This window comes from Alexandromys fortis, unplaced genomic scaffold (assembly GCF_014885135.2).
Source record: "Alexandromys fortis isolate MF-2015 unplaced genomic scaffold, M_Fortis_MF-2015_v1.1 scaffold_0, whole genome shotgun sequence".
In the NCBI taxonomy this organism is placed as follows: domain Eukaryota; kingdom Metazoa; phylum Chordata; class Mammalia; order Rodentia; family Cricetidae; genus Alexandromys; species Alexandromys fortis.
Genome location: NW_026067949.1, coordinates 11,028,118 through 11,054,186, shown reverse-complemented (window position 1 = coordinate 11,054,186; position 26,069 = coordinate 11,028,118). Strand labels below are relative to the sequence as shown.

At 37.9% G+C, this 26,069-nt stretch overlaps 1 long non-coding RNA gene across 4 annotated transcripts in view; it reads right to left on the bottom strand.

The window, feature by feature from the left end:
- Positions 1–26,069, bottom strand: part of LOC126506610 (uncharacterized) — a 262,482-nt gene that overhangs the window by 46,186 nt on the left and 190,227 nt on the right. For all 4 annotated transcript variants that reach the window (XR_007593273.1, XR_007593270.1, XR_007593272.1 and 1 more), the window contains one exon: positions 3,795–3,851. This is a non-coding gene — a long non-coding RNA (uncharacterized lncRNA). The remainder of the gene's footprint in view (positions 1–3,794; positions 3,852–26,069) is intronic.

Sequence of the window (26,069 nt, the reverse complement as noted above, 5' to 3'; positions counted from 1 at the left end):
GTAGCTGGGATGTTCCAGTGGATTTAGCTTTACATTGCTTTGGAAAATGGCTGATCAGGATGCCTTAGACGGTCGCAGCACCAACCCCTTTCTTCCCTTTCCCTCAGCTGCCATGACTTGTGTTCATATCTACTTGCATCTTAGTTTCTCAAACAGCTGTTCTAATGCTCTTCTGCTTTTGGTTATTAAAAGGACTCTTTGGTCATCTAGCATGCATCTAGCAACACCTGGTAGTCCTTTAAAAAGGCAAGTTCTCTGGCCTCCTTGAGGTCCTGCTGTTTCAGAGAAGGATGGCGAGCCCAACATTCTCTGCTTTTGCAAACCCCTAGAACTTCTGAGGCACAAGATGTTTTGATAACCAGAGGTATCTTCATATAAAATGGCAAATTTTAAGAATTGCAAAAAAATACATAAAATGCAAATAATTTTTCCTCACCATCTTGGATCTTCAATACTTTCAGCTCTGCAGTGGCTGTTGATTTATTATCTTGAGCTGGCATAAGAAGCACATTAGGTTGCTTAAATAACAGAAAATCATTGTGTCACAGTTTGGAAGATAGCAAATTCAAAACTTAGGTATGAGCCCTGATTTGGAGTTTTGAGGAAAAATCTTTTCCTGACCTTGGTATTATCTTATAGTGTTTGACTGCCAATATGCAGTAGTAATTTTGATTTATGCAGGGATGCCACCAGTCTTCATGTGGCATTCGGCCTAAAACTCCATGTACAAATTCATGAGTTGTATAATGACTATAGTCATATTTTATTAGGGCATACCCAAATGACCTCATCTGAACATTATTTACTCTATAAAGACCCTGTTATCAAACAAAGTCATCAACTTTGAATTGTTTGATAGTAGAAGTCCAATATAGACATTTTGGGGGTTGGAAGCTGTAACCTATGCCTTGATTGAATCTGTTTCCCATTCTAGGTAGTACTAACCAGAGTGCAAAGGCTAAAACAAATGGTACAAAAGGAAACTATCAGAAGGATATTCATTTATATTTCATTATTTATTATCCTGCCAAATTTGGTGGGGCAGAAGACAAGGATCTTAAATGGCAACAGATCCTAAAGTTTGATGTGCCTGAGCCTCCATTATGAAACACCACAGGCTGAAGAACATACATAAGACCATTCATTAGCTCTGGAGACTCTTAGTTGAGATCAAGGTATCTGTCTGGTGCAGTAATCTTTGGGTTATATATAGCTGCCTCCTTCCATGTTCTTAGGACCTCCCCCTTTGTGTGATAAAGGAGTCTCACATCACTTACAAAACTCTTGATCCCATCTGAAGGACCCCACTGTTGTGATCCTTTCAAGCTCTTAAAGGCATCTCTAAATAATTATATTGGGACTTAATAATTAAACAGATGACTTTGGGTGAAGGAGGAAGTTTAACATTTTCACTCAAGGATAATTCTGAGGTAATGAATCTGGTGTGAAGCCTTGTGGTATAATAAAAAAATAATAAAAATGGATTGATTTAATGTATAAGAGCTAGCTAACAATACACTTAAGCTATTGACCAATTAATTAGCAATATTGCAATTAATATAGTTTGTGTGATTATTTCGGGTCTGGGCAGCTGGGAATGAACGAGTGGCCTCTGCATACAGAGGATGCCATTCAGTGAGACAGAACCATAGCATTTTACTCCATAGTTCTGATTGTTTCATGTCTGTCTTCCTGACTTAGATCCTCTGTAAGTTGTGTCATGGGACTTAGTTCACTCAGAGAGCCCTTCTCAGAGTCTCTATATTCAAGCAACTTCCTAAATCCTTCATAAACATGAGCTAAATGGACAAATAGAATACTGGATTCTTCAATCATTCCATTTGTTCCAACAACCATACAAATTAAGATAAAATCAATACATGTAGGTTATTGATTCTACTAGAATTAGTAAAGAATGCAATGAAGATATTTGGGATATATATTTATATCTATATATGTATCATCTGAACTCAAGTGTCAGCATCCTGAGCCTATACTGGCCAGACACAAACCAGCCTGGTTAGTCATTTATTTCTCTCTTCTGTGTTCCTCATGTATACGTACTCTGATTCCTTCTCAAAATGTCTGCATTAGAACAGACTACATAATAAGGAAAAATCTTATTCGAGCATTTCTTTTAGATGTGTTATGATTTTAAAAGGAATCAAAAGATATTTTCTTTCTATATAGCTAAATCTTGCACAGAAGCTGAAAGTTGTCCATCTCAAGGCCCTATCCAACCTTTCAGTTTAATTGTTTGCCAATTGGTGACACGACATCAGCATTCTAGGATGCCTAACACACATGTGATATATGAAAGTCACAGTTCCCCACCCCAGCCGCCTGGACCCAAATCAGAGAGAAAACACTCTCTGCTCCTGAGTTCTAGAAAATACGTTTCCTATCTCTCTAGCCATTACAAGATTTTTCTATTAAGCTTAGCACACCCTGATTTGTTTGGAGATAAATTCCACCCCCAGCATTTCTTTAATAATCCTTTTATGCTTTCTTCTTATCTTTCCTCTTGCTGCTATTGTTTGATAGTGCCACTTAAACAGGTCTTTCCACAAGGTTACTCAAATTAAACATTAGCCGGCTCAGAAAGGAGCTACAGAAAAACTACTCATGGATCTAGCCAAATAATTATGCACCCACCAAACTTATATTTCTTCATTTCTGTCTTGATTGTCTTAAAGTAAGACAGTTTTAGAGACCATCTTGACTACCTCTCTATTTTTTTTTCTTTCATATTAGGATTTGTGGTGCCAAAGGACTATGTTGTACTGATATTTGGCTAGATTTCACTCTGCTTTGATAATAGCAAATTTGTTTAAGGTTATGTACTCAGGAAGGTAATACTGCCTTTAGCATCATTTCCTTTAACTGAACAATGGCACAATATCTTTTATCTGGGTCCCTCCAGGATAGGTAAATCCTTACAGTCAAACCAAAACCAAATATATATAACTATGCAGAAAAACCAAAACAATTTAAGATAGTTTTTGTTGCTGTTATGTTATGTTGCATTATGTTTCTTTAAGTCTTTAAGCAAACTTCAAAGTAAGAATTTGGTTTCTAATAAGTGTTTTTTTTTATTGGAAATGCTGGTGAACCTATTATTTTGAAACTATGACACAAATAAGCTCATATGATATTTGGTAGCTGAACAGGTGGCTCACTCTGTTTCTCTCCCTGTTAATTTCCTATATCCCCTCCCCCCAAGAAAGCAGGAAGTGCTTAGAACTTCAAAGCTTCAAAGACATTCACTGGCAATTTTCAACAATGAGAGGAAACAAGTGTGGTAATATTTTCAAAGTGATGAAAAGTTAAAAATACAGCTTAAATTTTAATAAGATAAGGAATTTTTTAAATGTAAATAGATAAATAAAGCTTTTTAACTCATTTTATCGCATACAATTTTTGTTTAGAGCATTTTTTTTTTTTGCAGAAACTCCTTACATAAAAGGAAAGCAATTCGTGGATAACACATATCAATTCAGAGATGTATATCGTTTTCACAGGAAGAATATGTGAACTATGAACATGATTCTGGAGTGGAAATATTGTTCAGTCAAGCACAATGTCTAAAGAAGCAAAGATGTTAAGTAAACACCTACATGTATGCATATATGCACACATACACTCACATATGTTGTAGAAGGAAGTGATGACAACAGATGTCTAAGGATTCTAGGAATGTTCTCCACCATTGACATACATTGTTTAGGCACAGGCATAAGTCCTGCGAAGTTCACTATTAAGTGACTTCAGCACTGGGGAAACAATATACTCACCCACAGAAACTTTGACAGGATGCAAAAACCATTCCACTCTTGATGTAGTCAATAGATCTGGAAGACAAAGATTACAAGGCTGTTGTCAGAGTAGCATGGTATATTGCTTTACAATAAAGTATTGTTTTGTAATTAGAAGAAATCCACTTTTTTTTTTTAAAGAAAAAGCACTTAAATGTTAAGTATATTAACAATAATGTCGCTAAGGATGAGGTTCTAGATATCATTGATTGGATTACTCTTCTTTGTATTTTTGAGATTATAGTTTCAACATTTCTCCCTTCCTTCTCTCTACCTACCCACATACCCTTCCTCTCTCTCCTGATTCAAGGTCCTTTTTTCACTGTGTGTATGCATATATGTGTAGGTATATACATCTATTTCTAAATATAAGGGCACCTCTTCTACTCCCAAATTTCCTCATTTGCCTATAGTTTTGTTTGTTTGCTTGGTGTGTGTGTGTGTGTGTGTGTGTGTGTGTGTGTGTGTGTAGGTTTGAGGTCTTGAGGGTTTTTTCTCCATTCTGTTTGACATATTCATTGGTGGTGTCCTCGCTGAACTCATGTTTGTACATTGATATTGGTGAAACTTTAGAGGTGTCGGTTCTGGTGTTACTAGGAGACACAATCTCAAAATAAACTACCTGATCCTTTGGTTCTTGGCATATTTTTGCCCACTCTTCCACAATGTTCTCTGAACCTTAGGTGTGGAAGTGCTTTGTAGATATATCCTTTGGTACTGGGCCTCACATCTCTGCATTTTGATTGGTTGTGATTAGCAGCATACACACACTACATTACACTACAAAATTATAATGCTACTTTAGTTTCAGTCAATTCTCTTTCCGAGACAGGGTAACCTGTACTCCAAGTTGGCCTTGAACTCAAGTGACCTTGAGTTTCTGATTGTCCTACCTCTGCCTCCTTAGCAATGCTCTCTCTCTATTGTCTCTTTTATGGGGCTCTGGAAAGCACTTTATCAACTGCATTAGGTCCCCAGCCCTCATATTCTTATTAGATCAGTTTTGTAGATATACTTTGTTGTTAACTAAAAAATAATTGTTTAAAGCATGCCTAAATTAAAAACATATGGGGGAATTTTCAGTTAGTAATAATTTCAGGAAATATTTTAATAGATATTTACAATTTATCAATAACTGAAAGTGATATAGAATATACACAGAGATGAGAATTATTGAAATTGTAATGGATAGGGTGTTGAATCACCAAGCAAATGCATTCCTGAAGAGAAAACTAAGAAGTATTTAACTTGAAAAGATGTATCAAACACATAGAGAGTGAAGGAAGCAAGGACAAACCCAACATAATCTTAGCTGGAACTAGAGAATAATGTGGCTTGTAATCCCATGAGGGCAGCTTTCAGAATGCTTTATTCAGTATTGGGTCTGAGAGGGTCAACATTCCAGGTGCTCAATGGATATTTAATGACCAGTAGAAAACATTGCCAAAAATTTAGTTTGTTGAAAAAGTTCATATGGGAAAGATTGCTTTTGCAAGTCTGATAATGAAATAAAGAAAATGTGAATATTCTGTTTAATAGCATAGTGAATAAATGAGACACAATAAAAATACACATACAAGTCATTGAAAGAAAATGAAGATTTATAGCACAACCTGACATTGTGAATATATTTGAAACCTAGAAGGATAAAAATATGTTAAAATATAAAAAGTTAGAATTAAAGCAAGAATAGTAATAATATGATAGAGTAACAGTTATTAGATAAACAGAAATACTATGAATAAACAGTGTCTCCTTCAAAGGTAGCTCATGTAGACACTAATGTGTAGCTGAGCTCTCCAGAATTGGTGTGAATTAGTGATTCTACTTTATGAAAGACTTCAAAACAGAGAGCGAGAGGGAGAGAGAGATCAGGTTTGATGTAGTTAGTATAAATTAAACAATTAGAATACAAAAATGATATTTATAAATCAATTTGTCTAACATCACATAAAGGATTAATAATATGACATTAAAATTAATACTACCTTAAATAGATATGGTATCCGACATGAACTTATAGATAGTAGCATACATAGACAGAAATTACAAAGAAGTATATTAGTGTTTGTGTCTAGAGCAACAAAATCTACTTTCTAGCAAAATGATTGTTTTGGATTGGCCATTGTCAAGTTTCTTTGACTAGCCACTATGCTAGTTGTCTTTGAGGCTCTCATCTCTGTTTGCTGAACTTTCTGAACAACCATATTGCACTGTATGTTTTTAATAGTTCCTGGGCCAATTGTGTTATTGATGCTTTGAGTTTTCTTCACTACTTCATGTTCCATTTTTAACTCACATAAGAAAACTGCTGAAATTTGCTTTGTATCTACCTTAATTTTTAAATTATAAAACAAATTTAACATCAATAAATAAGCCATTAGCAAGGACAAAGTGATTTTATGTGTCATCAGTATTATTTCTTGAGATGAGCATTGACATTACTCCTTGTACATACCCAATCCACAATATAAGCCACTATTCACATGGTTATGAGTACCTATTAGGAGGCAGATAAAGTACCAGGTGATGAGTGTAAGGGATTATTCAATGTCTGCTTCCAATTCTTAAAAGAAGAGGTAGCCTATTATGGGAGACAGACAATAAAAAAATAACTCCGAGAAGAGTTGTATCAGTTAGGAATTGGGAGTGGGGGGTACAAGCAATACAAATAAACCCTAGCTAATTTAATTAAAAAAGAACCTTATTTGAGGGCTATGGAGTTACTCACAGGATTGAAGGAAATCGGAGGAACTACAGTTTTCAAATGGACAGGAGCCAGAAGAACTTCATGATAAGAGGCAGAAACCAATTGGTATTATTGTCAGGCTGCCAGTGGTGGCATTAATCAGGACTAACCATTCCCATTCCAGTGTCTCTCCACTAAAGATCTCAATTTCCAAGAGAGTAAGGTCAATTGACCTAGCTTTATCTCTAACTACCACTTGGCAGGAAGGAAGCTGGATATTCTGGTTGGCAAGCCACTTGAGAGTGCACACCATGGGTGAAGAAAAAAAAAATTAGGGCATGAATTTGGAACAGACAAAACCAAGAAAATTGCCACAAAAATTTGTTAGATGTCAGGAAATGCAGAACCATGTAGCACTGGAATGCTTCAGAGTGGGTGAGGAAGTGTTCAGATTATACTTAATGATGCTTTGACTGAAGCATGAAAGCAAGTAATTTGTGTGAAGAAGAGAGTCAAGATCAAGAGGCATTTTGGGGGGTGGAGAAAAGATCAAGAGACATTGGGGGAGCTGGAGAAAAGAATCAATAGCACTTGTTGCTCTTCTGGAGAACCTGTATTCAGTCTCTAGCACCTGTGTTGAGTGGCTCAAAATCACTTTTAATTTCAGGTCCAAGTAATTTGCTGTACTCTTCTGGCCTCTGCAGGTACCCCCCCCACACACACGCACACATGGGCATGTACACAGGCTCACATGTATGCACACACAAATAAAAGCTAATGGTAACTCTTTGAAAGAAAGACATTTAGTCTGTAAGAGTAATAATGAACCAAAACATAAATATTTGGAAGATCACAATTAATTGAAGAAACAGGAAATTATTTACTCACAGAAAGTAAAAAGAAGCCTTTTGTGTAGAGGATTTGGATATGCCTAAAAAAGGAGGTAACAGCATGACAATTGGCATCTTCTAATCTGTCCCATAGCAGAGGTAGAACTTTATTTTAGGAACATAAGGGGATCAAGTGGGTCTCCTAAGTGGTGGATATTATGATTAAATGGACATCTGAGGAAGTTTGGCTATTGAGTGGAGTGGGCAGGTTGAGAGATAGAGAAGACATTCAACTCATGAAGAAGCTACTTCAAGAGTTTATTTGAAACCTGAAAAGAATATGAATGGGAGGTTTGTAGTAAGAATGTAAGGGGGGCGTGATTAACAAGAACTGCTATGAATTAAAAAAGCTCAGGAATAATGGATATGGGCTTAAAGGAGAGAAAGAGAGAGAGAGAGAGAGAGAGAGAGAGAGAGAGAGAGAGAGAGAGAGAGAGAGNTTTTTTTTTTTTTTTTTTTTTTTTTTTTTTTTTTTGTAAAGCTCAAAGATTTTAGTTGGTTATTGTCCTCTGGCTCAGATGGCAATATAAAAACTGCTCATCTCTCTTCTAATGTGTTTGCTTTGAATCCCTTGGAGGTTAGAGGTCAAGACTTGACCGCTTTGCTTCAAGGTTCTACTGCCTGTCTACAGTCGAATTAGTGTAAATGATGTTTCAAGGGGTCAAGGAGATAGGCCACTTGGGAAAAAAATTTGGCAGCACAAATATGAGGGCTGAGCTCAATACTTAGCTTAGCACCTTTGTAAATGTGTGAACCCATGGTGGTACATACTTGATTCACATAGATGGGGAAGTAGAGACAGACAGATCTCTGGAGCTTAATGGGCAGCCAGTCCGGGTTAATGAGCAACAACAGGTACCACTGAGAGATGGCATCTCAGACAATAGTGTGAATGACTCCTGGGGAACTATGAAAGATCTATGAACTCTACACACAAGCACACATGTACACATACACACTTACATTTACAGAAAAATGAAGCACTTTTGAAAAACCCTTGCTTTAGTTTGGTCATTTTGCATCCGTTAAAGGCAAGCTATAGCACTTTCCAGACAAAACCAGCATTTCTTATGATTGTAAATGACAGGGTTTGTCTTGGCTGGGTAGCGAGTAGGGTATACAACAGATTGAAATTCAAACTGACCATTCACATCTGAAATTCATTCTTCCATTACAAAATCGGCAACCCCAGAGGACTTTTTACTTCCTGATCAAATCAAATACGTGACCTTTCACAGAATAGATTTACTAAATAAAAAGGGACACTATGAGATTATTTGATATAACCTAGGGGTATGAAACCAAGTCTTCACATAAATCCTTGGTGACCCTCTACTAGAGTACAAACAGCATCCTATGTGAGCCCAAACATTTACATGTGTGTTGGTGTGTGTGTGTGTGTGTGTTTGTATGTGTGTGTGTTACTTCACTAATAATGTTTTCTAAGAATAGAGAACTGTTGTCTTTCTTGTCCTATTAACTTTCCTCTTGTATAGATTCATTGGAAATAGGGGAACCTGTCTCCTGTCACTCACATACTTCTTCATATATAGGAAGAGTAATGTTAGCTCCTTATTCAGCCTTCTTTTCAGCAGGCTAAATAAACTCTATTCCTTAACCTTTCCTCAGAGGGAATATTAGTCAAAACTTTAATCATTTTAGTGGCTCTCTTCTGGACTCCCTCCAGATTTTCCACAGCACATTTTATCTGGAAGAGTTGGAAAGAAATACAGTAGAGGGAAAAAAATCCCATGAATCCAGACCATGTCATTTCTAAATTTTTGACAATTCAGATGGGGATTTGCTTATTCAAGTCTTTCTTCATGAATTTTGTAAGGTCAAGACTAATCAGATTTTAGTGGGTATAGGGCAGGTACGCAAGGGAAATAAACAGATGAACCTTCTGCTAAGGGTTTCAGTAGTAAATTTTCCCGCAGAATCACTTGTAGGTCAAGTACACAGATATAACCTGGCCATATCTGTCACCTCCCTAAGGACCTACACTAAGCAACAGTGAGAAACAAGAGTGGGTTGTTGGTATTAGGACCCATATTATCTCACAGGGTAATGTGTTTATTGACTAAATGGCTAGATTTATTCAGACATTATTCCACAATTCTGATCTAAAAACCATTATGATTTTTTTCTATATATTCTAAATTATACAGTTAAAAACAACTACGATCAATTTGCTTGGTCATGTAGTTGGGTTTTTACCAGTTTAGAGAAAATAATGTGATAGGTTGTTTCTCTAATTTCAATATCCAAACCTTTCATTGAACTGCATATAGTCACCTTATAAGTTAAAGATATTTAATGGGTTTTTTCCCAATGTTTAAGCATCCTGACTTTGTCTACTTTGCACCTAACACAACATGATTACATCCTCAGGGCTTGGGTAAGTATAACAGATGTATCAGCGGTGTTTAATGAGAACATGGTAAGACACAGAGTGGGATTCTTGGGAGGTCAGGAAAGAATCATGCAAGAGCCCCTTTAGAGGAAGACTTGCAGATGCACAAGGCAAAGGATGGAACACAGGAGATTTCACAAAAGTCCAGATATCTACTGTTAACAATTAGATTTAATTCATGTCATTAATGGGACATAAATATTTTTACTATAAGAACTTGAAACAGGAAGGATGCTCCTCTCTTTGTATACACCTAAATATTTCTATGTGTATGTGTCTTTCTGAATATGTGCCACATGCATGCAAATTCCTATTGAGGCCAGAAAAGGGCATGAGATCCCCCGGAGGTGGAGTTACAGCTGATTTTTGAGCCATTGGATATGTGAACTGGGGACTGAACTTAGATCATCTGGTAGAATTGCAAGGGCTCCTAAGCACTGAGCCATCACTGTGGTCCACCATATTTTTTTTTTGTTTTTTCGAGACAGGGTTTCACTGTGTCTTTGGAGCCTGTCCTGAAACTAGCTCTTGTAGACCAGGCTGGTCTCGAACTCACAGAGATTCGAGAACCGCCTGCCTCTGCCTCCCAAGTGCTGGGATTAAAGGTGTGTGCCACCACCGCCCGGCTCACCATAATTATTTTTAAGAAGAAAAAATATACCTTTCTTTACTCTCCACTTGTGTTCAGAACTAGCTGAGATATTGGATATAGCTGATCAATATAGCTGTTTTCACTGATGATTGCTAGGTAGAAGATGCTGATGAGATGCAAATTAATGACAAATTTACTGAGTCTATAAGATGTAGCTACTAGTAAGGCTGGAGGACCTAAGATATTGTAAGACTGGGGAAAGCATTTTCTTTAGGTATATTGAAGAGGACTCAGATTCCTCTACAGATAGGAAAATCCCTGGAGAGCCCAGAAGGAAATACCAGCTATGGAGCTTGAATCTCTGCCCCAAGTTCTCCTATGGGATACTCCAAGGCCCTTCTCTTATGAAAGACTCTACACAGAAAACCTGGAGAATAAGGAGTAAAGTTGCAGCCAGATTCATAAGTCTTCTCTATCCATAATCAGTTTCATTTTCTGAATTTTTGGCATGAGGAAGCAGGAAACCAACAAAGGCCCACATCTAATCAAGTAGACTGTCATTCTCTGCTCATTTGAGAATCACGAAAGGAAGTCTCAAGAGGACTAGATCAGGATCTAGATTTAGGTTTTAATTCTGTTTTGTATTAATGGAATGTCCTTGACTGAATAAAATGTGGCTAGTAGTGTTAGAACTTAAGTTTCAAGGTTTAAATGTAAAACACTGTATTAGGACTAGAGCACAGGTGATGTCAGTCATGTACTTGCCTTAGAAGCTGTGTTTCTGGTCAGTTCTTAAAGAGATGAGTGGATGCCAGTGATTTTGTTCCTTTTTGTACACATTCAAAACAAAGGAGCCCCTGAGTCGTGTCCTGTGGAAGAGTATTTCTCACAAATGAACTTGAAAATTGTTAACCTGATCATCTTGATCAAAAATTGATCCTAACTCATTGTCTTGAATTTTTGTTTCAAAATCCTTTAATAACAGAAATGTCCAATATTTTTACATTGCCTTATGACATCATCATCTCCAATTTTGTTGAACTATATTTGTAGCTATGCTTGAAATTCGTGTGGCCCACATGCTAAGGTTAATATGTTTGCTAATTCTAAAATTTCCCATGTGGTGCTAACGTTGCTGACCAGATCATTACATTTATTCATTTATTTTGTTGATGTGTATGTCTATGACCATGGATGTGCCATGAAACATTTATGGAGGTCAGAAGACATTATAAAGGGAGTCAGATCTCTCATTCTGTCATCTGTGTCCCTCGGGTAAAATTCAACTCATCAGACTTGATGGCATGTATCTCTGAGCACAAAGCTATCTTGCCATCCATGACCAGTAAATTTTGCATAGAATGGGTATAAGGGCTTGAACCATGGATATATAAATCCGCTTGAGTGGTCTAAAGATCGAGAATAAGTAATGCTTCCAGGTGCAGACACCTAGGCTTGGCTACAGGGGCATATTTCTTCATGCCTTTAAGTGTGCTCTCAGTTACGACCTATGTAATGTATTTGGACCCTACTGCTTGTGATTTATATCTTGTAGCTCTCTCATCAGTTACTCTCTTAATTCTTACACCCAACTCCTTAATTAAGATGGAGACAGAATACATCCTTTGATCAATTCACAGCCCTGACAAAACCTAGTGCTTAGGGACAAGTCAAATCAATAAAGGCTTGCTTCAAGCATCACTCCTCCAACTTCAGCATGCTCTACAATCACTCAGCAGACTTCTTCAACAGCTCAATGCAGGACCTGGTCCCATAAGGTTCTGATTCAGTGGGTCTGGCTGGGGGATTGTATAACATTCTAACAAGCTTCCGTGGAAAGTCGGGGCTGCTGCTTGAGAGTCAGAGTTTGAGATCCATCAGATCACAATGAGGTCTGAGTGCCTCTGTGAACAGAAACTAACTATTTGGACAAGGGTGGGTGATCAAATTTAATACCATTAGATTCATAGCTAGTACAAATACAATATTCATTTAACCTAGGACTGAGGGAGTATAGAGGTAGGCCAATCGGATGTCACCACCAAATCCAGAGCAGCTGAAGTCAGCTGACAGCATGCAAATCTGTTATTGTCCACATGAAGGCTTTAGGAGGGTGAAGGGAATGATTGCCCATCCAACCCACCCCTCGTCTCTTTGTCAAAGCAAATGATACCCTAGGAATTAGTCCACTGTTTCAGTGGGAAATACCCACTCATGATAAACACCAGCATCATTTCTACTTCCTCTAGAATCCTATCTGATCTCTGGAGGTGCCAGTCAGCCTTTCCTACAGGATTTGCAGCACCCCAGTGATATTGGTGGTGCTGAGTATTTTCTATTACCATTTATATGTTGCTATATTTCTGTAAAACAATGATTGCACCTTTCCAAGTATCTATCATAATCTATCATGTGTGTTTATATATTTTGAGAATATACTAGGATGTACTAGAGGTTCTTCTTTAAATGCAACAAAAATGATTCTGAGTCCAATGAGCCTTTTTTTTTTATTTGACAAAGTAAGTGTTATGTGTCTAATTATTTACAGGGGGAGGGAAGTTGCCATTGTGCCATTGGTAATACAGTATATTTCCTTTACCTGAAAACTAGCATTTCTTACCAGCACAACTGATGTGGCATTTCCCTCTGTATGCTGTGATTACCATTGATTAATAATAGGTTTTGGACCTATAGCAAAGGAGAACTTAGCTAGGTGGGGAAAATGAAACTAAATGCTGGGAGAAAGGAGGCAGAGTCAGAGAGAGGCCATGGAGTCGCTGCCAGAGACAGACATGCCAAAACTTTGCCAGTAAGCCACTGCCATGTGGCAATACACAGATTAATGAAGATGGGTTAAATTAATACGGAAGAGTTAGCCAATAAGAAGCTAGAGATAATGGGCCAAGCAGTGATTTCATTAATACAGTTTCTGTGTGATTGTTTTTGGGGCTGAGCAGCTGGGAACCAACAAGCAGCCTTCCCCAGCACACAATCATTTTACAGTGTGACTATATTAAATCCAGGTATGATGAAAAATGAACATTTATTTTTACGAAATTCCAGGTTAACACACTTTAACGTTCTCAAAGGTTAATTCAGAGAACAGTAGTTTTAACATCTGGGTATGTTTATGTGATGGGGTTTTGCTCACTAAAACATATTTGTAATTTCAGATCCATGGCTGAGATACATTGAGGTCATTCATCATGTCCCTGTAGAATGATGACAACTTAGAATTGTGACTCACATTTTCTGCTTTATTTAAGAGAGAACTCATTTTCTGGGGCTCGGTTTTGACTCTCTTCCTGTAAACAAACACTTGGCATAGTTAGCACCCAGTTTTCACTTATGCTCCATGTTAATGCTTTTATTGGGAAAAAAATGGCCCCCAAACAAAGGCCTAGAGGTGTGCCCAAGGAAGATAAAACTTTATGAGAGGGTACATGTATTAGACATGATTTCTAAAGATGTGAGTTAGCACACGGTTGACAAAGACTTTAAAGCTAATGGGTCAACAATATATATATTAAATAAGGCATTTTAAATAAGAAATGCACATTAACCAAGGTTATGTATTTATTGTCTGATAAAAATTTTGTAAACAGAGGCTCACAGGAACCTAGTTTGTATTACCCCTTGGAGTAATAGTTCAGTATTGGTGAATTCAGTGTTCAAGGTAACTTTAAGTAATGTAGCTATTGAGATTAATGAAGTTCAAGTACACAGAAACCAGGTAAGTACATGATAAAATCTTAACAATTATATGTGGAAAAAAAATAACATCTCTCCTGAAGACTGCACGCTGCCCTTACTACAAAGCTAAGAAACAATGAAAAGTAAGTAGTACCCTGCTGAGAATAGTTTTTAAAGCATCAAAATAAAGCAACAGCCTTCAAGGCTGAGGTGACTGATGCTTTTGTATGGGTTTAGGGATCAAGGGCGAATGAAAGCAAGTTGAGAGATGTAATGTCTTTGGTGATGAGTTCATGGATATTTGTCATTTCCAGAATATCTGACTAGCATACATACATAAATAAAAGAAGGCATGTATGAAAGATAATGACGTATCATTCCTCAGGGACTATGATTAGATTATGTGGCAGGCACACAAACGTATCCCCCTCCTACAAACACACACACACACACACACACACACACACACACAAATAATGAGTAAATAAATGCATCGATGTTCATTGATATACATCTCTATATTTCATACCCACAAAAATAAAAGGCATATTAATGGATACACATATTCTGACAAACTACCATCTTCTATTACTGCAGCAAAGCTTCTTTTTTTTGTTTGTTTTTTTTTTCTCTTTTTTCAGAGTCTTACAATAGTACTTAGACTGGTCACCCATATCTTATGCACCCAATATACTCCCAGACTTTTTATAGTCCTGCCTCATCCTCCTGAATGCTCAGATAGCAGGGATGCCTCACCACACACAGCTTCCAGGGCTTTCTTTCCAAGTTCTTGAGAAGGCTTGTTAATGAAGAATAGGTGGTGGGGGACTGGAGTTGGATTAGCTGCTAAAGGAAGAAATAGTGAGTTCTCATTCATTGTCAGGCCTGCATAATTCTCATCCTTCCTGACACTGAGACAATGTGGAGATATGCCCACAGACAAAGGTGTTCCGGAGGAGCAGAATTACACCTAGATATCGTGATGAAGTCAGACAGATAGCTGATGCAAGCATTCCAAACAAAGCAATGCTTCAGACAGACAGGAGACACTGACGAGGAGGGACTAGATGGAGTGAGATTTGAGGTTGTCAGTACTGAAGCTCCTTGAAACACAAGCATTCTGTGTGAGTGGGAGGTACAAACCTGTTTTCATATTGAGGTCAATATTGAAAATGCAGAAACTTAGCAAAAGGGGTTTCTGGCAGTTAGCCATGATGACCAAACCTTATAGCAATATGCTGACAAACACATATATGCAGTTGTGTGTGTGTGTGTTTTATACATTTAATAACAATGAGAAAAATAGATGACGATTTTGAAAGAGAACAAGGAGGCATATGTGACAGAGTTTAGAAGGAGGTAAAGGGAAATGACAATTTTATTATATTTTCAAAAATATAGGATTAAAACAAGAAAAAGAGAAGAATTTTCAGCTTAGTTGACAATCTGTATTCAGGGGACTTGGTAAAATTTAAACTTTACGATAAGAAAAATTACAAAAGAAAAGATTAACCTGCAAAATACATTAAATGCTACTGAGTAATTAAAAATACAAACCTGGTGGGGAATTCATCTGTCAGGATTTGAGGAAAGGCAAGTGTTGAGAAGACTATCAAGTATACCTGGCACATGATGACTGACCAACGGGCATCTTCACTAGAGGTCTGCCTTTGATATATGAATGCTATATGCCAGCAACCTGTTCTTTCCCAGGGCTGGATTATTTAGAGTGATTTGTATACTGTACCTTGTTGTGGCATGCAAATGACATGTTCCCTCCTCTGCCTGCACCATAGCCAAACCATGCTGGTGGCCCTGAAACAAATGTCTGATGTTACAGTGGCATTTAATCACACATTGGGCTTGATTTATGAATGATATTGTCTTTTTATCTTCTGTTAAGAAATTATTAGCAGGAAATATCTTGGCCTGAATGCCACAACATGCTGGCTCAATTTAAGACATAGTATAGATCACTGGGAAGTCTCCTGTCAAATGGGACCATTAGACTGCATATTAAAAAAGTATATATTTCTGTGTCAGGGGGAGATGCATTGGGCACCGTTATGCAAAAGGTCACCAAAGAGGCAAGGGGATCAGATACAAATGGAGAGTTTGGAGGAGTTGATAAATGTGCCATTGAAAATGCAGTATATATGATATCTTATTTATCTTGTTTCATTGAGGAGTCCACGCCCCTCTTTTTACTAGGTGTGGCCAGCCACTCATGAACTAGGTGACAGAGTCCGCCTTTTGTTCCTCACATAAATGTGCTATGTTTAAAACAGGCTGAAGCTCTATCAGTCAGTCCTGCGACTGCCCTTAAGTCCTGACGCATCCTGTTAGCACATCAGTCTCTGACAGGTCCCAGCCCTTCATCAGTCCAGGGTACATTTCCACCACTTCTTCATCTCCTCTGTCCTGCTGAGCCTGTTTTGCTGTGTCATGCTGTCCTTTGCTACCCAATGCCTGCACAGAACAGCTGAGTCATTATACCCCTGGGGCTGCAGTTTTACACTTGGTGCCCTCTTGATTTGCCTGCACATAGGTGAACCAGGAGTGGTGGGTGGTATTCCTTGCTGCAACAGATTGGCCATGTGACTCCTCTCCACTGACACTTCAGCAGGCAGCTGAGTCACACCAGATAGCCTTAAGGCTTAGTAAAGCCAGCTAGAGATAGCAGGTGAAACAGGACCTTATGCACTCTGCCACCAATGAGTCTGGCTCCAGGTCATCACCAAGTGCGCAAATTCTAATGAGACAGGGGGACAGAGACAGCAGCCTCTCTCTTGACTCTCAGTCTATCCTTGTTCAACCTTGGACCAGACTCTTAACACCTAGGGCAGCTGTTTTCTATCTGCCTCCCACACAGATGTGTAGTAGACACCAGTAATGATGACGGTAACAATTATCATCATTTAATGATTTAATGAATGGCTTGGAGATGGATGCCCTTGATAATTAGAAAAAAAGAGGAAAGAGCTCTGAGGTTGAATGGAGCAAAGTAATTTTCACAGAAATAAGTTGAAAAAAAAAACTATCAACCAGTTGATTCCCATGAGTATTTCCTTTCTGCTGTTTGGCAGGGCTGCTAGCCTTGGCACACCACAGGATAGATGCATAAGCTTTGCTGCATGTTTAAACACTTTTTTTTGTACTTCAGACATTGTTTTGCGGTTGTTGTTTCCTATGTTTTATTGTTTTCACAGTTCTAATTTACTTCCAGCTGAGTTATTCTCCTCTTTTCTATTTGCAGCCATAAAAAGATGCTCACTCCGTTTGCCTCCAAGTAATACCCCCATTGTAACCCTATTGTGGGACATTTTGTCTATGCACATAAATCTCTGGTTATTGTCATTTAGGTTACTTTATCTGATGCACTAAGTCTAAATCTGGAAGGCCTGCTTTGGGGCGGAGAATTAAAGCTTGTCAAAATAAGATTCACAGAATGAGAATTTCAGGACTTCTCAGAGTGACAGCACCGGCCAGTATGATGGGGATCTCTAAATGTCACAGACGGAGTTTGCAATCAAAGCTCTAGTTGCAGCAACACTGGGCAGTGCCCAGGCTTTCATAGAGCTTCCAGCTGAGAAGGAAAAGAAACAACCAACCACGAGACATACACGGACATCAGAGGATTTCACATTCCACTGAGAGTCAGTCAGACACAGACTCCGAGAAGCATAGGAGGAGAATGTGCTGCTCAGAGCAGACAAAAGGGCAAGGCGTTCCAGGAACACTTATACAACATTATCTAAGACACAATGCTTTATAGGAAAAAATATTAAATAGGATGAAAAAGCTAATTTGTGACAACCATTCTTTGAGAACTTACATCACAGTGAGGCAGTATTAGTATGGGTTGAATCATGGTCACAGCAAAGATGCTAAGCTTCTAAGTGTAAGCACCTTAGAATATGGTCACACACACACACACACACACACACACACACACACACACCACCTGAAGTTATGTGATTGCAAAGGCAGAGTTCAGGGGTGACATATCTCCCAACTGAGGGTTATGAAGCATGGCCAATAAACCCCTAGCAGATGAGAACAGGCATGAGACAGCTGTTCACTTACAGTACTAGAGGGAATTAATTTTCTGCCACCACCCTCTCAGTCTTTCCAAATAGAGAGACATACTTTTTTCCTGCTTTTGCCTTATAGTTTGTGATGGTGCCCTATGACACTATGTGGGCAGCCAGTGTCCCCAAGTCCTCCAATCTGCAACAGATGTTACTCCTGTATCTCAGAGTCTGGCTTTACCTCAGAACTTTTCTTAAAATAGACCCCAGAATCAGAGGCTGAATTTTCAAAACTTGAGAAGTTAAGTATAGCAAGACTTGAGTTAAAACTGTCAAAAATTAGAAGCATTGGGCAAGAAGTTTTAACCATTAATCAAGAAGAGAGTTGAAATTGAGAGATTCTGGGAAAGAGAACATCTGCTTTTGCCAGTGAAGTGCTACCTGGTGGAAGAACTACATTAGAGGGCAGACCACTACTCAGGAGTAGTTGGCCATCACAAAGAAGACTCCATGATGTCTTGTGTGTGTTTTGTTCTGTTTGTTTGTTTTTAGAGAAATAAGGAATATGAGGTTGGGGGAGAGGATTTGCAAAAAGTTAGGGGGAAAATACGATCAAATTTAGTATATAATTTTTTTTTTTTTGTGGGAGCCTAGGCAGTTTGGATGCTCACCTTACTAGACCTGGATGAAGGTGGGTGGTCCTCGGACTTCCCACAGGGCAGGGAACCCTGATTGCTCTTTGGACTGATGAGGGAGAGGGAGTTGCTTGGGGAAGGGGGAGGGAAAGGAGAGGCGTCGGTGGGGAAGAGACAAAAATCTTTAATAAATAAAAAATAAAAAAAATTAAAAGCCTGTGAAAATCAATGCAACTTTAAAGCAAATAGGTTCTTAAACAGTACCTAGCAGACATCAGATCTTTACTGAATAGTTAAAAATAAAAACAAAGCTTTAATGTGCTAGCTCGATTTGTTTACTATGTAGCCCAGGCTACCCTCAAGCTCATTGCATCTTCCTGATTCTGATTCCCAAGGCTGAGCCTTTCTTGGTGCCTTTTGGGGGAATTTGCTTTTATTTTCTATATTGCCTATTACTACATAGAATTTTACCATATTGATTCTATATTCTGTGTAATTACTGAATTTGTATATTCTATTAGGCTTTTGATAACTTCTTAAGGGTTCTCTTCATAAAACACTATATCAGCTGACAAGAGTGACAGTTTAACAATAACCCTATTTATGTCTGTGTCTTGCCTGATTGCTTTGGTTGGGATTTTTATTTCTGTGTCGACTAGAAGTAGTGAGAATGAGCATCCTTGTCATATTTAGTGATGTCAGAGGAAAAAATCCTCAGTTATTAACTATTAGGTTTAAGTGCTCTAAGCTGTTGCTCAGGGGCCTTTATGACATATTGAGTCACAGTCTTCTCATGCTTGCTTTGTTAAGAGAGAATTTAAGCACTTATTCTCATTTTAAACACTATATTAATATCTAGTTTTAATAAGAATTGCCAATTTTCCCTCTTCCATCTTTTCTTTACAAATGGTGACTTATGATTACTTATGACAAAAAAAAAAAAAAAAACAGAAAAAGATCTCTGCCTTTTCCCAAAGAATATGGCACCGGGGGCAGTAAATGAACTTTATTTTTTGAATCATTTTGATTGCGGAATAGAATAAAGTTATCCCATTTTCTCCAAAGGTTACATTATTGAATATTTTTCTAACATAAAAGACCTGTGATTTACAGGCAAAGAAGTCTACACTGTATAAGAAGAATGAATCTCTTCTACCATTTATTCAAAGCCAAGGTCCACTTGATGATAAGATAAATAGATATAACTACAAAAATCACATAGCATATTAGTATTGAGAGTAATAGTAACCATGATTATTGATGCAGAGAAGGAAAGATAAGCTACCCGTCTCATAAATGCCTACATTTTTCAGAAAATAAAACATATATACTGTATGGTAATTTGAATGTTATTGTCCTCCTTAAGCTCATAGGGATTCCCACTATTATGAGGTTTCGCTTTGCTGGAATAGGTATGGCCTTGTTGGAGGAAGTGTGTCACTTGGAGTTGGGCATTGAGGTCTCCTGTGCTCAAGCTATACCCAGTGAGACACCGTCTCCTTCTACTACTTGAGGATCTAGATCTCTCAGCTCCTTCTCCAGAACCAAGTCTGCCTGTATGCCACTGTGTCCCACCATGATGATAATGGACTAAACCTCTGAAACTGTAAGCACTGTTGATTAAATGTTTCCCTTAAGAAGTTATCAAAAGCCTATTAGAATATACAAATTCAGTAATTACACAGAATATAGAATCAATATGGTAAAATTCTATGTAGTAATAGGCAATATAGAAAAAAAATCAAATTCCCCCAAAAGGCACCAAGAAAGTCAAACAGGAATAAATATAACCTTGCAAATACAAATTATTGATGAAATTAGGGAGAGCAAAACTAACAGATAGCCAGTGTTCATAGATAGAATTAATAGTATTAAACTATCTATTCTACTTAAACTAAGCCACAGATTCAATGCAACACTTAGCAATAGCTTCATGACATTGAAAACAACTCTAATAACTGAAGGGAGCCTGAAGAAAAAGAACAATGTTAGATGCTTCACATATGATTTCAAAATACCAATAATCTATATAAGACAGAACGTAGAGGCTCACCATGAACATTTGGTAGGACAAGGTTGAGAGTTAGCAGGAGGGAGGGAGGGAGAGAGAGAGAGAGAGAGAGAGAGAGAGAGAGAGAGAGAGAGAGAGAGAGAGAGAGAGGAGGGGAGAGGAGGGGAGAGGAGAGGAGAGGAGAGGAGAGGAGAGGGGGGTTAACACAAAGTGTTTCCTCTAGCATAGTTAGCTACAGAAGAATATGGAAACATACAAGACCAAATCAGACTTACACACCATTTTAGATACTGCACAGTTTCCCATTACCACCTGTAGCAATCTAGCCAGAGCAGAACCCTTGTTTACGTATGAGGAATGTGAAGCTTGGAAATGAAATGAAATAAAGTCCAGCCAGGAAGTGGCAAACTTAAGATGGTGTTCTCACAAAAGAGATCGGCTGTTTCCAAAAGGGCTTAGAAAAGAAAGAATATGCCATTGCTTTCAAGTAAATCAAAACAAAGGGTCCTGTATAAGCCAATGTTGGATGCATATATTAGAGAAAGCCATCAGAATATCATAATGATTTTGCAGAAAAAGTAAAACCAACAAACCAAATAATAAACAAAAATCTGCATACACCTGTTGACAAATGGAACAGAATGGAGACACAAATCCATGCATATATATTCAATTGATCCATGACAGAAAGGCAAGAAGGCCTAAAGTGCAAAATGACAGTCTTTTCAATAATTATTGTTGAAAACTGGGTACTCACAAGTAGAAGAATCAAATTGGGCTTATCTCACTATATAAAAATTAAGTTCAATGCCGGGCGATGGTGGCACACGCCTTTAATCCCAGCACTTGGTAGGCAGAGGCAGGCGGATCTCTGTGAGTTCGAGACCAGCCTGGTCTACAGAGCTAGTGCCAGGACAGGCTCCAAAGCCACAGAGAAATCCTGTCTCGAAAAACCAAAAAAAAAAAAAAATTAAGTTCAAAATAAATTTAAGTTGTCAAAATAAGTTCTGAAAACACAAAACTACTCAAGCTTACATAAGGAAGAAAGTTTTGACGTGAGTTTGGATAATTATTATTTGGCTATTAATCCAAAATCACAGGTGATAATAGTAAAAAAAATTGCCAATAGATTACTTAAACCTGGAGTGGTTGGGCAGAACAACAACAACAAAAGAGGAGGAAACAATAAATATAATATGAAGAAATGTTTGGGAATCCCATATTTTGGCAGAGTAAATAATCCATGTGAGGAACTCAGGGAACTTAACGGCAAGAAAACAACTTGATTTCATAAGAAGAGATACAAACTTAAAAATATGTTTCCAGGACATGAAAATTATCAGCAAGACTGAGCAAGAAAATGGAGTGGGGGGAGAAGGATGAAGACAGAGGAAGAAAAGGAGGAGGCACTGAAGGATGGGGAAAGAAGGAAGAGATCAGGCAGACGATTTGAAATGGAGAAAGAGAAAGCATTCACTCGGATGGGCACCAGAGCGGGAAAACAGGGGTGCTATTGTTCACTCCCTTGGAAGATGATTTAGGTTCTGTTTGTCACACTTCTAAAATGAGAAATATGGCTTGTTTGTTTTTTTACTGCAAGAATGTTTTCAGGTTTAAGCCTTTAAATGAGAAACAATCCTGTAAATGTTAGCACTTGGTATTTTGCAAGTACAAACGACAGATAGTAACTTCACCTCTGAACTGCCAATATGAGCAGACCATAGCGATAACAACAAGCTTCAGAATTTCCGGAGCTGTTTTACTTGTCTGTCTCCTCACTACACTTCACTTTCTCTTTGTGTTCTTTGGTGTGTTACAGCTTTAATTCTTTTTTTTTTTCACTTTCCTACACTCTTTCACAGATACAATGCGTGTCTACAGGGGTCAGAGCACATTGTGAGCAAATGTTTTGATACTAACATTGATTAAAGCCAACTCTTAATCTTCTAGCCTCCCCTTATCCACATGAAATCTTTACAGTTTTGAACTAGCTCCAACTCAAGAATATCTAGTTTTCCCTTCCCATGAAATTTTTTACTTCTTTGAGAAAACGTTAATCCTTTATATTTAAGAATCTGAGTTCCTCCTGGGGTGGTGTTATACCTTGAGGATGAGATGTACTCCATTGGTTCATGACTCAGAATATTTGGTACCCCACTCCTGATACTATTTTGAATGTTTACAGAACCCTTAGAAGACAAGGAATAACTGGAAGAAGTAGGCTTCAGGGAGTGAGGAGAGCTCATGATTATAGCCCACCAAGGATGCTTTCTAGATACTGTTTTCTGACTCCAAAGATGATGCAAATAGCTACCTTAGATTCTCCTGTCCAGCAGCAAGTCTGTTCCTATCTCCAGGCCTTTTCTTTCATGCCTGAGGATATCCTATTCAACTGTGAGCAAAAACTAATCCTCCCTTATGTTGATTCAAGCATTTATCATAATGATGGAAAATGTAACTAGTGCAGGTGGCTTTGAAGTTCTCTGGAGAATTTCACCATCAATTGAATTCAGATTTTCTTATTTCTTGGACGTGTTACTTGATATCATTATTAAATCTAAATAAATATTACCTTTATTAGACTGTTAGTTTTTTTTTTAAAGTATAATGAAATACATTTAATACAAATTTGTCTTGACTGTTTTAAGTATACAGTTCATTGTTTTTACTGATTCCCCCCCCCCCCACCAAAGGTACCCTAAAAGACTAGTTCCAGTTCCTCAGGACTTTCTGAACTGTTTGCTGGGCACACAGCCCTTTTACCCCTCATCTATATGAGGGCCTGTTCTCAATTTTACTGCCAAATCAGAAAAGTTATACCTCTGCTTTTTCTTCTAACTTTTTGGTTATTTTTTTTTGGCTAATTTAGTTTAATGTTTTAATTGAGATAGAATTATACTACTTCCCCCCTTCCCTTTCCTTCTTCCATGTCATTCAAGGTACCCTCCTTTGTTCTTCCCTACAACTTTCAGGTTTATAGTCTCTTCTTTTCTTGATTATGATTTCTACACACACATGTAAATACTCACATATAAATACAACATGTTGAGTCTATTTTTATTGTCTGTGCGTATGTTTATTCATGGCTGACTACTCTACATTGGTCAGTTAATAAGAGGGTTCTTACCTGGAGAGGATAATTCTGTTTCTAACTGCTTCATTCACTTGTTGCCTGTCGTCATCTAGGAGTAGGACCTTGTGAAATTTCCCCCTTCCACATTAAGCCTTTAGGGTCAAATGGAAAAGCACCATAATAATCCTAATGGAGAATTGTCAGTCATTTAAGTAGAAAAACATATCAAAATGTTTTCTTTATTGTACAAGAAAATAAGCTATGCTTCAATGCATGAATTTACTTGGAATCTAGATGTGACTGATATTTAGAACTCTTTTATCTTAAAAATCTGAAATTCTGTACTCATTAGACAACAACTTTGTGATCTCAGTGTTTCTGTGTTGATGAAAGGCAGAGACACAAGAATGCCAAGAAGATCATGGGTCCACTAGTTTGGCATACACACCAGAGAACAAGAGAGAGGGGCGGGGAGGGAGATCCTATCTCAAATAAGGTGAAAGGCAAGGATCAATACCTAAGATTTTCCTCTGACTTCTACACATACATATACCATGAAATTTACCATGACTTATGTGTCCATTTTAACACAAAACATTAACATATTAAACACACACAAATGCATATACACAAACATAATTTTCAGAATGATAAGAAATAAGGACATCAAGACCCAAACTAACTGTACAGTATTATGGGAGCAATAATACTGCTTGGTTGAGAATTAACAGTATGATGGAACACTTTTATGGAAGCTGGGAAATGGTAGAGTATTCTTCTAGGAAATACGTGTCCCCACATCATCACTTTTTCTTCCAGTTCAATATTGCATAACATTTTATTAGGCATCCTCAACATTTCCTTGCCCATTGGTTTGTTGAGGGACAAGGATAATGGGAGAAATCTAGATGCTAAAGGTTAAGTATTATATGACCTTACTTATGTGTAGACCGTTAAAAGTTAGAAAAAGGGGCACAGAATATAATGATGATTACCTGGGGTTTGGTGTGGAGGGGATGAAATACAAAGGAGGGTTAGAACAACCTATCTACTCCATTCATGAGGTACAGAAGGCCAATACACGATCAGTTAAGCAACAGCCAACATTAGTGGATTGTACAACTGCTCTTCCTTACCCCATCTCTTCAAGGGCATGATGTGTAATGAGTAGCAAGATAAAACACACAGAGGAAAAACTTCAAGGAGTGTAGGTAAAATTCCTAGCAGAAGTGCTAAGTGGAGCTTACTGTAGACTCAAGGTGATATATGAACATTAAAGAACCAAGAGATATACTTTTACACTAAACAGTATAATTCAAGGCAGAACAAAACAAAATAGTTGTCTAAATGATGGTCACCTGTGCAAGGCACTACACATTTAAACAGCTTATGGACTTAAAAAGACCACTATCAGAGGTTGGCATTAGGCAATTAAAGATGTAGTTACAAGAGAAAAAAAAAAGATGCTGAAGAAGTGTACACTGAATGGAAAACTACAGGATAGAAGGTTGGCCCAAATGCTCAGTAGATTGCTTTCTGAAGATGTGCTGCATACATTGGCCTCATCATCCTCAGCTGCTGAGCTTCTTGGTCTTCACTATTTTCAGTACCAAGAGCCCAGCTTTTTCCTTGCATTCCCTTGAACCCTTTCAATAATCTTAGTACCCCTTTAGTCATAATAAAAAAGAGCATTTCCACAGGGCAATGTCATGAGGCCTAATTAGTACCTGTAGAGAACTCTGTGCTCTTCAAAAGAGAAGTACAACAAGAGATTGATTTAATCCAAGAACCAGAACTGGATGAAGAGACTGCTTGATTTCCTTAGAGGCACAGGCATCCAACACACTGGAAGGAAATGGAGATCTCTCCCCAGGGATCCCACTCAAGGTCAGGATTTCATAGACTCAATGTTTGCCTAGTGGGACAGTGAAATAGAACAGCTTTTCATTTCGGCATCTTGGAAGACAGCCTGATGCTGTGAAAGGGTGGATACATGGGAATCAAATACTAATCCAAGGTGTTCTTCCCCTACCTACCAGAGCAAAATAAATCAGTCATTTGCAGCACTGGGTGCAATTTATTCATCTATAAATTAAATAGATGGAACTAAATGGCATCTAAAGTCCTTTTTGGCTCCGCCACATTTATCGTTGAAATTCCTGATTCTACCTTGAGCGGGTCTTGTGCACGCAGCCTCAGTCTCTGTGAGTTCATATGAGCATCAGCC